Below are 16,404 nucleotides of genomic sequence, written 5' to 3'. Positions count from 1 at the left end.
AAACAGTACTTCCATCGTACATGTAATGTTCCATATTATGTCAACAGTGTTTTTATATCACGAGTCAGAGATAATATGTCTCTCACAGTCGTAAGGAGTCTTTGTGACATATTAATTGCTTGCTCGGTTCTGCATAATTGTGCTATGTAAGAGGAAAATAATGTTTGTGAGGCTACAACTGGGAAGTAACGACCAATGAGTGTGTGTAGTGCTCGCCCACCACTTTTAATTTACAATAATTTATCATCGAGATTTGGCCTCTGTGCACAACATAAAACAACCCCAGCGAGAACAATGAACTTGTAGGACAACAGGTTTTAGTTGTTCTTACGGTCATTTAATCATGGAAAGAGTGGGAAGTAACGACCAATGAGTGTGTGTAATGCTCGCCCACCACTTTTAATTTACAATAATTTATCATCGAGATTTGGCCTCTGTGCACAACATAAAACAACCCCAGTGAGAACAATGAACTTGTAGGACAACAGGTTTTAGATGTTGTTACGGTCATTTAATCATGGAAAGAGTGGGAAGTAACGACCAATGAGTGTGTGTAATGCTCGCCCACCACTTTTACTTTACAATAATTTATCATCGAGATTTGGCCTCCGTGCACAACATAAAACAACCCCAGTGAGAACAATGAACTTGTAGGACAACAGGTTTTAGTTGTTGTTACGGTCATTTAATCATGGAAAGAGTGGGAAGTAACGACCAATGAGTGTGTGTAATGCTCACCCACCACTTTTAATTTACAATAATTTATCATCGAGATTTGGCCTCTGTGCACAACATAAAACCCCAGTGAGAACAATGAACTTGTAGGACAACAGGTTTTAGTTGTTGTTATGGTCATTTAATCATGGAAAGAGTGGGAAGTAACGACCTATGAGTGTGTGTAATACTCGCCCACCACTTTTAATTTACAATAATTTATCATCGAGATTTGGCCTCTGTGCACAACATAAAACAACCCCAGTGAGAACAATGAAATTGTAGGACAACAGGTTTTAGTTGTTGTTATGGTCATTTAATCATGGAAAGAGATCTTGAATTCTAAGTGAATACTAACAGACATTTATTTGCTCCAATGACCGACGTAAATCACAAGTAATTTAATAGAGAACAAAGTTTCATTAAACTTTTCAAATTACTTTACCACACTGGGGAGGTAGCAAAAAGTGTGGAAGACTACGGAGAAGGCACCACAAGATCCACTCATTTGGGCAGCTCGCATAGCCAATGTTAACGGTACAACAGAAAGCTGCAAACTGTAACCACATTAAGCAACACAAGGTGTGTGGCAAACCATGCAAAACTGAGCTGCTCAGAATATTGATCACGCTAACATAATAATGACACATTTTCCCAACAACAGCTAGCATACGCTGATCAGCACTGGATGGTGGCCCACAGAGCAACAGTTCAGCACTGCAGCCCGGAGCAGACTGGCCCAAAATAGTAGTTCACGGTCCTCGACTGCCGAACCTTTCCAAAATAACATTGGAGGGTACGTCTTATTGTTATTTCCACTGTGATAGACGAGAATATCTCGTATTTCACTTTTAAAAAGAAACCGGAACTTCGCAAGAAGCATGCCGGTGGCATGACCCGGTTCATTTGGATAGCCGACCGAAGTGGCCGTTCGGTTCTAGGCGCTACAGTCTGGAGCCGAGAGACCGCTGCGGTCGCATGTTCGAATCCTGCCTCGGGCATGGCTGTGTGTGGTGTCCTTAGGTTAGTTGGGTTTAATAAGTTCTAAGTTCTAGGCGACTGATGACCTCAGAAGTTAAGTCGCATAGTGCTCAGAGCCATTTGAACCATTTCATTTGGATAGCCAAAATTCTGGAGTAAAACTATTGTCTTTCTCATTCTGTTGGGGCAGCATCATGACATGGTGAACCTTGATGCTCATGCAGATAAGGCAGAAAATGTCAAACTCAATTACTCTCTGTGGAAGATAGAAGCGGTACGGTATCCGCTTACCTCAGCTACGCCAGGGGCCTTGTAAGTAGGCTGTTTAGGTTTTTTATTGGTAACGCCACCTCTGTATGAAAATCACTGGCTGTGCTGTGTGCAGTCTGTGGCTACTTTGCATTGTTGTAATACTCGCCATTGTAGTGTTGGGCAGCTGGATGTCAACAGCACGTAGCGTTGCGCAGTTGGAGGTGAGCCGCCAGCAGTGGTGGATGTGGGGAGAGAGATGGCGGAGTTTTGTAATTTGTCATGAACTGCTATATACACTCCTGGAAATTGAAATAAGAACACCGTGAATTCATTGTCCCAGGAAGGGGAAACTTTATTGACACATTCCTGGGGTCAGATACATCACATGATCACACTGACAGAACCACAGGCACATAGACACAGGCAACAGAGCATGCACAATGTCGGCACTAGTACAGTGTATATCCACCTTTCGCGGCAATGCAGGCTGCTATTCTCCCATGGAGACGATCGTAGAGATGCTGGATGTAGTCCTGTGGAACGGCTTGCCATGCCATTTCCACCTGGCGCCTCAGTTGGACCAGCGTTCGTGCTGGACGTGCAGACCGCGTGAGACGACGCTTCATCCAGTCCCAAACATGCTCAATGGGGGACAGATCCGGAGATCTTGCTGGCCAGGGTAGTTGACTTACACCTTCTAGAGCACGTTGGGTGCCACGGGATACATGCGGACGTGCATTGTCCTGTTGGAACAGCAAGTTCCCTTGCCGGTCTAGGAATGGTAGAACGATGGGTTCGATGACGGTTTGGATGTACCGTGCACTATTCAGTGTCCCCTCGACGATCACCAGTGGTGTACGGCCAGTGTAGGAGATCACTCCCCACACCATGATGCCGGGTGTTGGCCCTGTGTGCCTCGGTCGTATGCAGTCCTGATTGTGGCGCTCACCTGCACGGCGCCAAACACGCATACGACCATCATTGGCACCAAGGCAGAAGCGACTCTCATCGCTGAAGACGACACGTCTCCATTCGTCCCTCCATTCACGCCTGTCGCGACACCACTGGAGGCGGGCTGCACGATGTTGGGGCGTGAGCGGAAGACGGCCTAACGGTGTGCGGGACCGTAGCCCAGCTTCATGGAGACGGTTGCGAATGGTCCTCGCCGATACCCCAGAAGCAACAGTGTCCCTAATTTGCTGGGAAGTGACGGTGCGGTCCCCTACGGCACTGCGTAGGATCCTACGGTCTTGGCGTGCATCCGTGCGTCGCTGGGGTCCGGTCCCAGGTCGACGGGCACGTGCACCTTCCGCCGACCACTGGCGACAACATCGATGTACTGTGGAGACATCACGCCCCACGTGTTGAGCAATTCGGCGGTACGTCCACCCGGCCTCCCGCATGCCCACTATACGCCCTCGCTCAAAGTCCGTCAACTGCACATACGGTTCACGTCCACGCTGTCGCGGCATGCTACCAGTGTTAAATACTGCGATGGAGCTCCGTATGCCACGGCAAACTGGCTGACACTGACGGCGGCGGTGCACAAATGCTGCGCAGCTAGCGCCATTCGACGGCCAACACCGCGGTTCCTGGTGTGTCCGCTGTGCCGTGCGTGTGATCATTGCTTGTACAGCCCTCTCGCAGTGTCCGGAGCAAGTATGGTGGGTCTGACACACCGGTGTCAATGTGTTCTTTTTTCCATTTCCAGGAGTGTATATTATGACTTTTGATGATACTAAGGTAAATACATTGTTTGTTCTCTATTAATATCTTTCATTTGCTAACCATCCCTATCAGTAGTTAGTGCCTTCCATAGTTTGAATCTTTTATTTAGCTGCCAGTAGTGGCGCTCGCTGTACTGCAGTAGTTCGAGTAATGAAGATTTTTGTGAGGTAAGTGATTTCTGAAAGGTATAGTTTAATGTTACTCAGGGCCATTCTTTTGCAGGGATTTTTGAAAGTCAGATTGCGTTGCGCTAAAAATATTGTATATCAGTTTAAGCACAGTCTTGTATAATTGTTCAAAGGGGACGTTTCATAGCCTTACTCTGCCCACAAAAGCACAAAGCAGCCCGCAGCCTAGCTTCTGAGAAAACTGCCCACCTGCCTGATGAGGCTAACCTCTCTCTATGGTATTTTCTGGCTGCTTCCTGCCAATGACAGGAGTCTGACACAATACCAGTAGTGCAGTGTGAAAAACACACTGTCTTTCTTCCAAGACCACATGTCCAGTACTCTCAATAAAATAACCACGAAATAATGGCAGAAATTAAAACAATATCACTTGATGGCGTGCGACAGTAATGTCACAATGAATAGTATTTGATTTGCTGATAGCAGAGCAGTCTTAGCAGATTCGGAAATGCTGGATCTAGCAAACTCCACGGCCATTACTGAATCGTGAATAAAGAATGTAACAGGAAACGTTAGCCTTCTGAAGAGGGGCATGAATGCCTGAAACTGGTTATGGTTCTAAAATAATAGCATTTTTAAAGCATCTATAGATGGTTCCTTTATCACCAGTGGACGTGAAAAAATTTTTCCTGATATCTTGGACGATTACAAACTGAAAATAAACACTAACAAGACTAAAATAATCGTGATATTACTAATCGAACAGGAAAATAAGGGCAAAAATTTTACAATGCAAATTCAAATAAATGAGTTTTTCTACTTGGGAAGTAGAATAACAGACGGCAACACAAGGATAAGGAATATTAAAAAGCCGGCCGGAGTGGCCGAGCGGTTCTAAGCGCTACAGTCTGGAGCTGCGCGACCGCTACGGTCGCAGGTTCGAATCCTGCCTCGGGCATGGATGTGTGTAACGCTCTTAGGTTAGTTAGGTTTAAGTAGTTCTAAGTTCTAGGGGACTGATGACCACAGATGTTAAGTCCCCTAGTGCTCAGAGCCATTTGAACCATTTTTTTTAATATTAAAAGAGAAACAGTCATGATCAAACAAGTCTTGAGGAGAAAGACGAATTCAGTAACAAAAAGTCACCTTAATATAAAAGATAGAAAGAAATTCATCAAAGCGTTTATTTCGAGCATTTTGACCTTTGGATATGGAGGATGGACTCTAGGAGCAGAAAAACAAGCAATAGGAATGTGAATATCGACAAGAGTTACTGAACTAACCTGACTCAACAGAAACCAATGGGAAAATAAGTTACCGAGAAAAGTGTACAGCGTAAAGTCAAAGGCCGGCACGCCAGTCAGGAACGACAGAGAAGAGACAAGACGTCAGACAATTGCCCGCTGACCGACACCTCTCCAGGGCGAAAACGTGACAGCATCGGCCCCTATGCGGAGAGGACATAAGCGACACGCCCGATTGGTCACGGCCAGTACTACAGCAGCTTCAAGACTAGCAACTTGGATAGAAGTATCAACTCTAATCACTTGCTTGTACTGTCTATGTAACACGGACTTAGGATTGTTTATACTGAAGAACGTTGCTTATTTTGTTTGTCGCCCTTTGCTTGCGACACATCTGTGTAATCGCAAAGATAAGCATTGTAATCTTTTCATTTTGTAATAAAACTCATTAATACGATTTGTTTGAATGTTGTCTAGCTATCCGAGAAAGTAGGTTTCCTAGACACCCCATATTTGACTACTAGGCTGAATTTAACAAAAAAGGTCATTGGTTAGCGTGATACAGAGAAGAAAATTAATTGGACATGTAATTCGACGTAACGGCTACGCAGGAAACATCTCTGAAGAAGAAACTCAAAAGGCAGGGCCAGAAGAAGCATAACGGTTATTATTGGAAAGAACTGCAGCCACTAGAACCACATAGTAAGGATGGCGAAGGAAAGAGAAGGATGATAAAAGATAGGGTGAGGAGCACTCTGCGACTGTCTGCTGAGGGTGCTGTAGTGTACGCGAAAATGTCGTCGTTGAGCGACTGTGGAAGGATACAAGATTGCTTAGACGGAATATATATTTGGTGCGACGAATGACAGCTTGCTCTAAATGAAGTAAAAATAAGTTCATGCGAATGAGTAGGGAGAACACCCCTGTAATTTGCGAATACAATATTTGTGGTGTGCTGCGTGACAGTCAGGTCGATTAAATACGAGGGCTATCCACAAAGTACATTACGTTTTCGTTTGTGTCCGTTAGGGGTGGGGCTAGCGCGGCCATCTTGGTGTCATGGCATTCCGCCGCTCAGTCGGCATCCTGCCATGCTAGTGAGAGGTTCGTGCCGTACTCCGTTGAGTTACTGTGACAGTTTGAAATGTCAGCGTTAATTGAAAATGCCGCGAAGTGTGAAGTGCGTGCTGTAATAAGGTCTCTGACTGCAAGAAAACTGTACACCGATAGAAATCTATCGGCAGCTTTGTGAAGTGTATGGGGACAACATAATCACTGAAGGTGGAGTGCGTCAATGGGTCATAAAATTTAAAAATGGCCGAACTAACGTTCACGACGAAGAGCGAAGTGGAAGACCCAGCATAGTGACTGCCGAACTTGTCGAAAAAGTCGATGCCGCGGTCCGTGAAAACCGTTATTTCACAATAACGGAACTCTCTATGAGTTTTCCACAAATTTCACGAAGTTTGTTGCACGAAATCACTACCGAAAAGCTTGGTTACCACAAGTTTTGTGCAAGATGGATACCAAAAATCTTGACAGAGATTCACAAAAATCAGCGAATGGCTGTAGCGTTAACGTTTTTGGACGCTTACGAGAAAGATGGCGACTCATTACTCGATCGCATCGTTATCTTAGGAATTTGTCACCGTATAGAGTAGGGTAAACATAGTCATGTGTAGGGACTGTGGTTGTTGTGAGCGGACGCAAGGAGAATTGGCCACTCTTCGGGGGCAGGTGGAGGCTTTGTCTGTTAGGCTCATCGAGCTCGAGGCGCAGGCGTCGGCTCGTAGTGGCGTTGGGGCAACTGTGGTGAGACCTGTGCCTACTTCGGTGGCCTTGGAATCACATGGAACCCCTGATGTCGCTGCGTCTTCCGGCAGTGAGCATCTTACCGGTCAGCCATCACTCCAGGGTGAATGGCGGACAGTGGTGGGCTCGCGCGTGCCTGGCCGAAAGGCGAAGGTGGGATCTGGCCGCGTGGCAGCTGCCTTACCCCTTTCCAACAGGTACGGGGTGCTTCCTAGTGGTGATGACATCGTTTCCGAGCCACCACAGGATGCCTCGCCTGTTGGGCCAGTGGCCGATTCTCCGGCAAGGTCCCGACAGTCACAGAGGGCGGGCCTATTAGTTATAGGGAGCTCCAACGTTAGGCGGGTTATGGAGCCCCTTAGGAAAATAGCGGGTAGATCGGGGAAGAATGCCAGTGTGCACTCGGTGTGCTTGCCGGGGGTCTCGTCCGTAATGTGGAGGAGGCCCTTCCGGCAGCTATTGAACGCACTGGGTGTGACCGGCTGCAGATAGTAGCACATGTCGGAACGAATGACGCCTGCCGCTTGGGTTCTGAGGCTATCCTTGGTTCCTTCCGGCGGCTGGCTGATTTGGTGAAGACAACCAGCATCGCACGCGGAGTGCAAGCTGAGCTTAATATCTGCAGCATAGTGCCCAGAGTCGATCGCGGTCCTCTGGTTTGGAGCCGTGTGGAGGGTCTAAACCAGAGGCTCAGACGACTCTGCGACTATAATGGTTGCAAATTCATCGACCTCCGTTATTGGGTGGAGAACTGTAGGGCCCCCCTAGACAGGTCAGGCGTGCACTACACACCGGAAGCAGCTACTAGGGTAGCAGAGTACGTGTGGCGTGCACACGGAGGTTTTTTAGGTTAGAGGGACCCCCCCTTGGGCGAAACGATAAAATACCTGACGGCTTACCAGAGAGGACATTATCATCGTTGATAAAGAACGTCCGTCCTCAGAGACCAAAAACAGGAAAAGTTAACGTAATACTGGTAAACTGCAGGAGTATCCAGGGCAAGGTTCCTGAATTAGTGTCTCTTATTGAAGGAAATAGTGCGCATATAGTATTAGGAACGGAAAGTTGGTTAAAACCGGAAGTGAACAGTAACGAAATCCTAGACACAGAATGGAATATATACCGCAAGGATAGGATAAACGCCAATGGTGGAGGAGTATTTAAGCAGTAAAGAATTCAATAATATCCAGTGAAGTTATTAGCGAATGCGAATGTGAAATAATCTGGGTCAAGTTAAGTATCAAAGGTGGGTCAGATATGATAGTCGGATGCTTCTATAGACCACCTGCATCACCAACCGTAGTAGTTGAGCGCCTCAGAGAGAACCTGCAGAACGTCGTGAAGAAGTTTCGTGATCACACTATTGTAATAGGGGGAGACTTCAATCTACCAGGTATAGAATGGGATAGTCACACAATCAGAACTGGAGCCAGGGACAGAGACTCTTGTGACATTATCCTGACTGCCTTGTCCGAGAATTACTTCGAGCAGATAGTTAGAGAACCAACTCGTGAAGCTAACGTTTTAGACCTCATAGCAACAAATAGACCGGAACTTTTCGACTCCGTGAATGTAGAAGAGGGTATCAGTGATCATAAGTCAGTGGTTGCATCAATGACTACAAGTGTAATAAGAAATGCCAAGAAAGGAAGGAAAATATATTTGCTTAACAAGAGTGATAGGGCACAAATCGCAGAATATCTGAGTGACCACCATCAAACGTTCATTTCTGAGGAAGAGGATGTGGAACAAAAATGGAAAAAATTCAGAAACATCGTCCAGTACGCCTTAGATAAGTTCGTACCGACTAAGGTCCAAAGCGAGGGGAAAGATCCACCGTGGTATAACAATCATGTACGAAAGGTACTACGGAAACAAAGAAAGCTTCATCATAGGTTTAAGAGTAGTCGAATCATAGCTGATAAGGAAAAGCTGAACGAAGCGAAAAAGAGCGTAAAGAGAGCAATGAGAGAAGCATTCAACGAATTCGAACATAAAACATTGGCAAACAATCTAAACAAGAACCCTAAAAAGTTTTGGTCATATGTAAAATCGGTAAGCGGATCTAAATCCCCTATTCAGTCACTCGTTGACCACGATGGCACCGAAACAGAGGACGACCGAAGAAAGGCAGAAATACTGAATTCAGTGTTCCGAAACTGTTTCACTGCGGAAAATCGTAACACGGTCCCTGACTTCAGCCGTCGCACGGACGCCAAAATGGAAAATATTGAAATAAACGATATCGGAATTGAAAAACAACTGCTATCACTTAGTAGCGGAAAAGCATCCGGACCAGACGAGATACCCTTAAGATTCTACAGTGATTATGCTAAAGAACTTGCCCCCTTTCTATCAGCAATTTATCGTAGATCGCTGGAAGAACGTAAAGTACCTAGCGACTGGAAGAAAGCGCAGGTCGTTCCCATTTTCAAGAAGGATCATAAATCAGATGCGAATAATTATAGGCCTATTTCGCTTACGTCAATCTGTTGTAGAATAATGGAACATGTTTTGTGTTCTCGTATTATGACGTTCTTAGATAATACAAATCTCCTTCATCATAACCAACATGGATTCCGCAAACAGAGATCATGTGAAACTCAGCTCGCCCTATTTGCCCAAGAAATTCACAGTGCCGTAGACACTGGCGAGCAGATTGATGCCGTATTCCTGGACTTCAGGAAGGCATTTGATACGGTTCCGCACTTACGTTTAGTGAAAAAAATACGAGCTTACGGAATATCGGACCAGGTTTGTGATTGGATTCAGGATTTCCTAGAAGAAAGAACACAACATGTCATTCTTAACGGTTCAAAATCTGCAGATGTAGAGGTAATTTCGGGAGTACCGCAGGGAAGCGTGATAGGACCTTTATTGTTTACAATATACATAAATGACTTAGTTGACAACATCGGTAGCTCCGTGAGGCTATTTGCAGATGACACGGTTGTCTACAAGAAAGTAGCAACATCAGAAGACTCGTACGTACTCCAGGAGGACCTGCAGAGGATTAATGCATGGTGCGACGGCTGGCAGCTTTCCCTAAACGTAGATAAATGTAATATAATGCGCATACATAGGGGCAGAAATCCATTCCAGTACGACTATGCCATAGGTGGTAAATCATTGGAAGCGGTAACGACCGTAAAATACTTAGGAGTTACTATCCGGAGCGATCTGAAGTGGAATGATCACATAAAACAAATAAAGGGAAAAGCAGGCGCCAGGTTGAGATTCATAGGAAGAATTCTAAGAAAATGTGACTCATCGACGAAAGAAGTAGCTTACAAAACGCTTGTTCGTCCGATTCTTGAGTATTGCTCATCAGTATGGGACCCTTACCAGGTTGGATTAATAGAAGAGATAGACATGATCCAGCGAAAAGCAGCGCGATTCGTCATGGGGACATTTAGTCAGCGCGAGAGCGTTACGGAGATGCTGAACAAGCTCCAGTGGCGGACACTTCAAGAAAGGCGTTACGCAATACGGAGAGGTTTATTATCGAAATTACGAGAGAGCACATTCCGGGAAGAGATGGGCAACATATTACTACCGCCCACATATATCTCGCGTAATGATCACAACGAAAAGATCCGAGAAATTAGAGCAAATACGGAGACTTACAAGCAGTCGTTCTTCCCACGCACAATTCGTGAATGGAACAGGGAAGGGGGGATCAGATAGTGGTACAATAAGTACCCTCCGCCACACACCGTAAGGTGGCTCGCGGAGTATAGATGTAGATGTAGATGTAGAAACATGGGTTAAGCATGTGAACTGCGAGACAAAATTGCAGTCAATGCAGTGGGGGCACACAAATTACCCCCAGAAACCGAAGAAATGCATGTAGACAATGTCGGCAAGGAAGGTGATGGCGACTGTCTTTTGGGACAGAAAAGGTGTGATTTTTGTGGATCTCCTGGAAAGAGGCACTACAATAAACTCTCAAAGGTATTGCCAAACTCTGCACAACCTCAGAAGACCAATACAAAACAAGCGCAGGGGAAAGTTGGGCTCAAAGATCTTGCTGATTCACGACAACGCCCGGGCCCACACTGCAAATGCCACTCGTGAAGTTCTCGAATCTTTTAAGTGGGAGTTGTTTCCTCATCCGCCGTACAGTCCCTACCTGGCACCGAGCGACTTACACTTATTCCCAGCAATGAAGAAGTGGTTGGCTATGCAGCGTTTTGACGACGACACACAGCTTCAAGAAGAGGTAATCACGTGGTTGAAGGCGCAGGCGGCCGAATTTTACGACGAAGGAATTTCCAAGCTCGTCCATCGCTACGATAAGTGCCTTAATTTAAATGGCAACTATATAGAAAAGTAGTATTTAAGTGTGGCTTTCATCCGTATATAATAAAAAAAATTTCCAATACTTTATTTATTTTTAATTCCAAAACGTAATGTACTTTGTGGATAGCCCTCGTATCTACGAATAACGATGCATCAGTAACGACGTTCTGTCAACGGTCTTTTTGAGAGGGCACATGAGTAGACACAGTTTAATTACATTCCGTTGCTCCGCCTCCGTAGCGTAGCGGTAGCGTTACAGCTTTTCATGCAGGGGACCCGGGTTCAATTCCCTGCAAGAGACTGAAGGTTCTGTGTCATACATCATCATTTTATTTATCATTGACTCGCAAGTCGCCGAAGTGGCGTCAACTAAAAAGGACTTGCAATACGGCGGCCGAACTCCCCCGAATGGGGCCTCCCGGCCAATATTGCCACACGATGATTTCATATTTTCATTGCACCCTCTCGATCCTGTGGTGTGAATCCGCCCCTAAAGACGGAAGAACCAGCAATGATCAACGGCAATCTGCATGAGGATGCAGAAGGCAATCGAAACCAGTCCATTAAAGACACATAATGTGTTTCCTGTAACTGAAAACGTGCCATAATGGTCTCCTCACTAGCAAACTATTCCGGATTCGTAACCCATTCGAATCTCTGAGAGGGGACAGCCAGGGCGGAAGCACCCATGAGAAAATGGTTTCATGACGAACGAAGAGTTCATTCTACCAGTCGTATCATGGAATATCTGAAGTTTGAACACTGCCGGAAAGCTAGAAAATTTGAAAAGGGAAATGCAGATGCTCAATCTAGACATAGTGGAAGTCACTGAATTGAAATGGAAAGAAGATAAGGATTTCTAGTCAGACGAATATAGGGACTTATCAACAGCAACAGAAAATGGTATAACTGGAGCAGGATTTGTTATGAAAGTAGGGCTGAAAATGTGCTACTGTGAACAGTTTTGTTCTCATTACAGTCGATAGCGAACCAGTAATCAGATTTTGGATTGTTAAGTTGTACCCAGGAACAAAAATCAAGGACAGATAACATTTCAGTAACGATAAAGAGTCGCACAAGCTCCGACATTGTCGCGAATAAAACAGTGACCCATGTATACAATAAGTGTCCTCTAATTTACGTCTATGGTCACAAACTTTATGTTAACAGATTACCGGTTTCGGTCTATAATGGCAATCATCAGCTCTGTTTTATAAAAACAACGTCCTACTGTACTGCAGCCATAGTGGCATCGTCAAATGTTAAATGCAGAATCAGCACCAGCATCGTCAAATATATATAAATAACATCATATAAACGAGTCATGTTGTCAATAGTTACTGACTGACTCGCAAGTCGCCGAACTGGCGTGGATATTGCGAAAAGGAATGCCAGAGTAGGCAGTTTAGTTGGAGAGGAGTGCACCTCTAAATATGGCAATAAACGATATTGGAGAGACGAACATAGATACGAGGAAGTTAACTACTAGGAAACATTGGGTAACAGAAGAAATACGAGGGTTGTTCAAAAAATTCCAGAACATTCGTAATTTCGCGCCAGGGGTGTAGGAGCGAAACGCTGTTGGCATCCCTGCACACGCCTGTGTTTAGTCTATGACTGCGAGAAGTTTCATTGTTGTTGTCACTGCGCAGTGCTGCATTGAGTAGAACATTGTGTCTTACAGTTTGGGAATTTCGAGATGGCAGAGCTACAGGAGCAATGCGTCTGCATTAAATTTTGCATGAAACTTAAGTAAACCTTTACAAAGACACACCATATGACACGGGAAGCCTACGGTAACGCGCTTGAGCCTTACTTTATGTTATGAATGAATCACACGGTTTCAAAATGGCTGGAAAGAAGCTAAAAATGACCATTGTTCAGGATGTCCTTCGACGTCTACCGACAATGCTCATATCAGGACCGCCAACAAAATTGTGCATGTCCATGTAAGATTGACTATCCGAGAGATTGCAGAAGAATACAACATTCAGCATCTTGGAATGCATCTTGTTGCCGCCAAGTTCGTCCCGCGGCTCTCGAGTCAAGGGTAGAAATACCTTTGCCTCGCAGTCTGCGAACAGCTTTTGGTTCGCGCAAATGAGAATGAGATGTCACTTAAGAGAACTGTAACTGGTGTTGAGACGTATGTCTACATGTATGATGTTGAGACCAAGGTTCAGTCTTCATAACGCGTCGGGAACGGTTCTCCAAGATAAAAAGAAGCTCATCGGGTCAGGTCAAAATGGAAAAGACATGCTGGTGGTTTTGTTTGACTTTGGGATTATTCATCATGAAATCATGCCTCAGGAAGAAACTGCTAACCGATGGCGCTATCAGGACGTGTAGCGATGCCAGCGAGAAAATGTGAGAAGGTAGAAGCTTGAAATGTGGTGAGAATTCATGGCTCCTTCATCACAATAATGCACCCACATTCAACCTTGTTGGTGCGTGACTATTGCAAAAAAAACCAAATCACTGTGCTGGTTCATCCTCCATTCTCTCCAGATCTGGCCCCTGTGAACTTTTCTTTGTATTTTCAGCCCTGAAAACCTCGTTCAAAGTACGAAGATTTGCAACGATGGATGAGATAAAAGAAAATACGCAGACGGCGCTTCGTGCGATCCAGCAAGAGGCGTATAAGGACAGCTTCCGGAAGTGAAAATGGCGTTGGAAGCGATGTATCAATTGTGGAGGAGAGTATTTCGAAGGAGACCATGCACAATGAGAGTAAAAGGTAAACGTACAAAAATTTTATAGACAAAATTTCGAAATTTTTTGAACAGACCTCGTAGTTCAGTTACTTGACGAAAGAAGGAAGTACAAAAATGTTCAGAACAAGACGGGAATATAATTCACTTATTAGTGAAATAAGTAGAAAGTGCAAGGAATCCAAGGCGAAAAGGCTACAGTAAAAATGTGAAGGAAATCGAAAAGAAAAATTAACGTTGGAAGGACTGACTTTATATATAGAAAAGGCAAAACGACTTTCGGTAGAATTACAAGCAAGGATGGAAATATTGAGTGCAAAAGCAATTCCACAAGTAAACGCAGAGGAGAATGCGAATAGGTTGGAAGCGTACATTGAAGGCCTCTATGAGGATTGAGGATTTAACTGATGACTTGACAGGAGAAGAATCAGTCGATATGGAAGATATAGAGGATCCAGGATTAGAATCAGAATATAAATGATGTCTGGAAGACTTGAGGTCAAATAAGCCAGAAGGGGTAGACAACATTCCATCGCAGATTCTAAAATCATTGCAGGAAGTGGCAACCAATGACTGATCTAGTTGTTGTTTAGAATGAGTGAGACTGGCGACATACCATCAGACTTTCGGAAAAATATCATCCACACATTTCCGAAGAAACAAGAGCACATAAGTTGTAGACCAACCGCACAATTAGCTTAACAGCTCATACATCCAAGCTACTAACGAGAAAAATATTTAGCAGAATGGAAAAGAAAAATAATATTCTGTTAGATGACGATCAGTCTGGCCTTATGAAAAGTAAAGGCACCAGATAGGCACCTCTGGTGTTGCAGCTAATAAGTGTTCGAAAAAGTGCAAGATGTTCGAAATTATGAGAAAAATAGGAGTAAGCTATCGGGAAAGACGGGCAAATTACAATACATACTAAAACGAAGAGAGAAGAGTAAGACTGGAAGTCCAAGAGTGAAGTGCTCGGATTAGAAACGGTGTAAGGCAGAGATGCCATCTTTCACTCTTGCTGTTCAATCTATACATCGATGACGTAATGGTGGAAATAATATAGAGTTTCAAGCGTGGGATTAAAATTAAGGGTGAAAGGATATCAATGACGAGTTCACTAATGATATTGCTGTTATGAGTAATACTGAAGAAGAATTACAAGATCTGTTGAATGGAATGAAAAGTCTAATGACTACAAAATATGGATTGAGAGTAAACCGGAAAAAGACAACAATAATGAGAAGTAGCAGAAATGAGAATAGCGAGAAACTTAACATCATAATTGGTGATCACGAAGCAGACGAAGTTAAGGAATTTAGCTACTTGGGAAACAAAGTAACAAATAACGAACGAAGCAAGGAAGGCATAAAAAATAGAGTAGAACTGGTAAGGTGATATTCCCGGCCAATAGAAGACTATTGATGTCAAACGCAGGCCTTCATTTGAGGAAGAAATTTCTGAGAGTTGCATAGCATTGTAAGGTAATGAAACACGGACTGTGGTAAAACCGAAGCAGCAGAGAAGCGAAGCATTTGAGATGCGGTGCAACAGGAGACTGTTGAAAATTAGGTGGACTGATACGTAGGGAATGAGGAGAGTCTTCACAGAATCAGCGAGGAAAGTAGCATATGGAAAACACCGACAAGAAGAAGGGACAGGATGATAGAATATGTTTTAGGACATCAGGGAATGACCTCCATAGGGGGAACTGTATAGGGTAAAAACTGTAGAGGAAGACAAAGTGGAATACATCCAGCAAAAACTTAGGACTTAGTCTGCAAGTGCTACTCTGCTATGACGTGAGATGGAACTAGCACATTGAGGTCGGTTGTAGTGAAGGCGTATATTCGACGCCGGCTAATCGGAAGAATTCCAGAAAAGAGAGACCGCATGTAGAACGCTAGTGCGACCCATTCTTGAACAATGTTTGACTGTTTGGGATCATCGCCAGGTCGGATTAAAGAAAAACATCGAAGCAATTGATAGGCGTGCTTCTAGATTCGTTATCATTAGTTTCGATCAGCATATGAGTTAAATGGGGATGCTCTGAGAATTCTAGCGGAAATTATTTTCAGTAAATATTTGGAAAACCTTGGAGAGAAGACGATGTTCCTTTCGCGAAACACTGTTAAAAGAGTTTAGAGAACTGCGTTTGTGGCTGACTGAGTTACGTTTCTTTTGCTGCCAACGTTCATTTCGCATAAAAATCACAAAAATAAGATAAATTAGGACTCGTATAGAGGCATATAGATAGTCGTTTTTGCTTCGCTCCATTTGCGAGTGGAACAGGAAAGGGAATGACTTGTGGTACTAGGTACCCGCCGCCAAGTACGGTCTGGTAGCTTGCGGGTTATTTATGTATGTATGTAGAAAGACTGCAGCAGGATTTTGGAACATATATTGTGTTCGAACACTATGAATTACGTCGAAGAGAATGATCTATTGACACACAGCCAATACGGATTTAGAACACATCGTTCTTGTGAAACGCAACTACCTCTTTACTTACACAAAGTGCTAAGTGCTTTC

This window comes from Schistocerca americana, chromosome 4 (assembly GCF_021461395.2).
Source record: "Schistocerca americana isolate TAMUIC-IGC-003095 chromosome 4, iqSchAmer2.1, whole genome shotgun sequence".
In the NCBI taxonomy this organism is placed as follows: domain Eukaryota; kingdom Metazoa; phylum Arthropoda; class Insecta; order Orthoptera; family Acrididae; genus Schistocerca; species Schistocerca americana.
Note: the sequence above shows the minus strand (reverse complement) of the source record.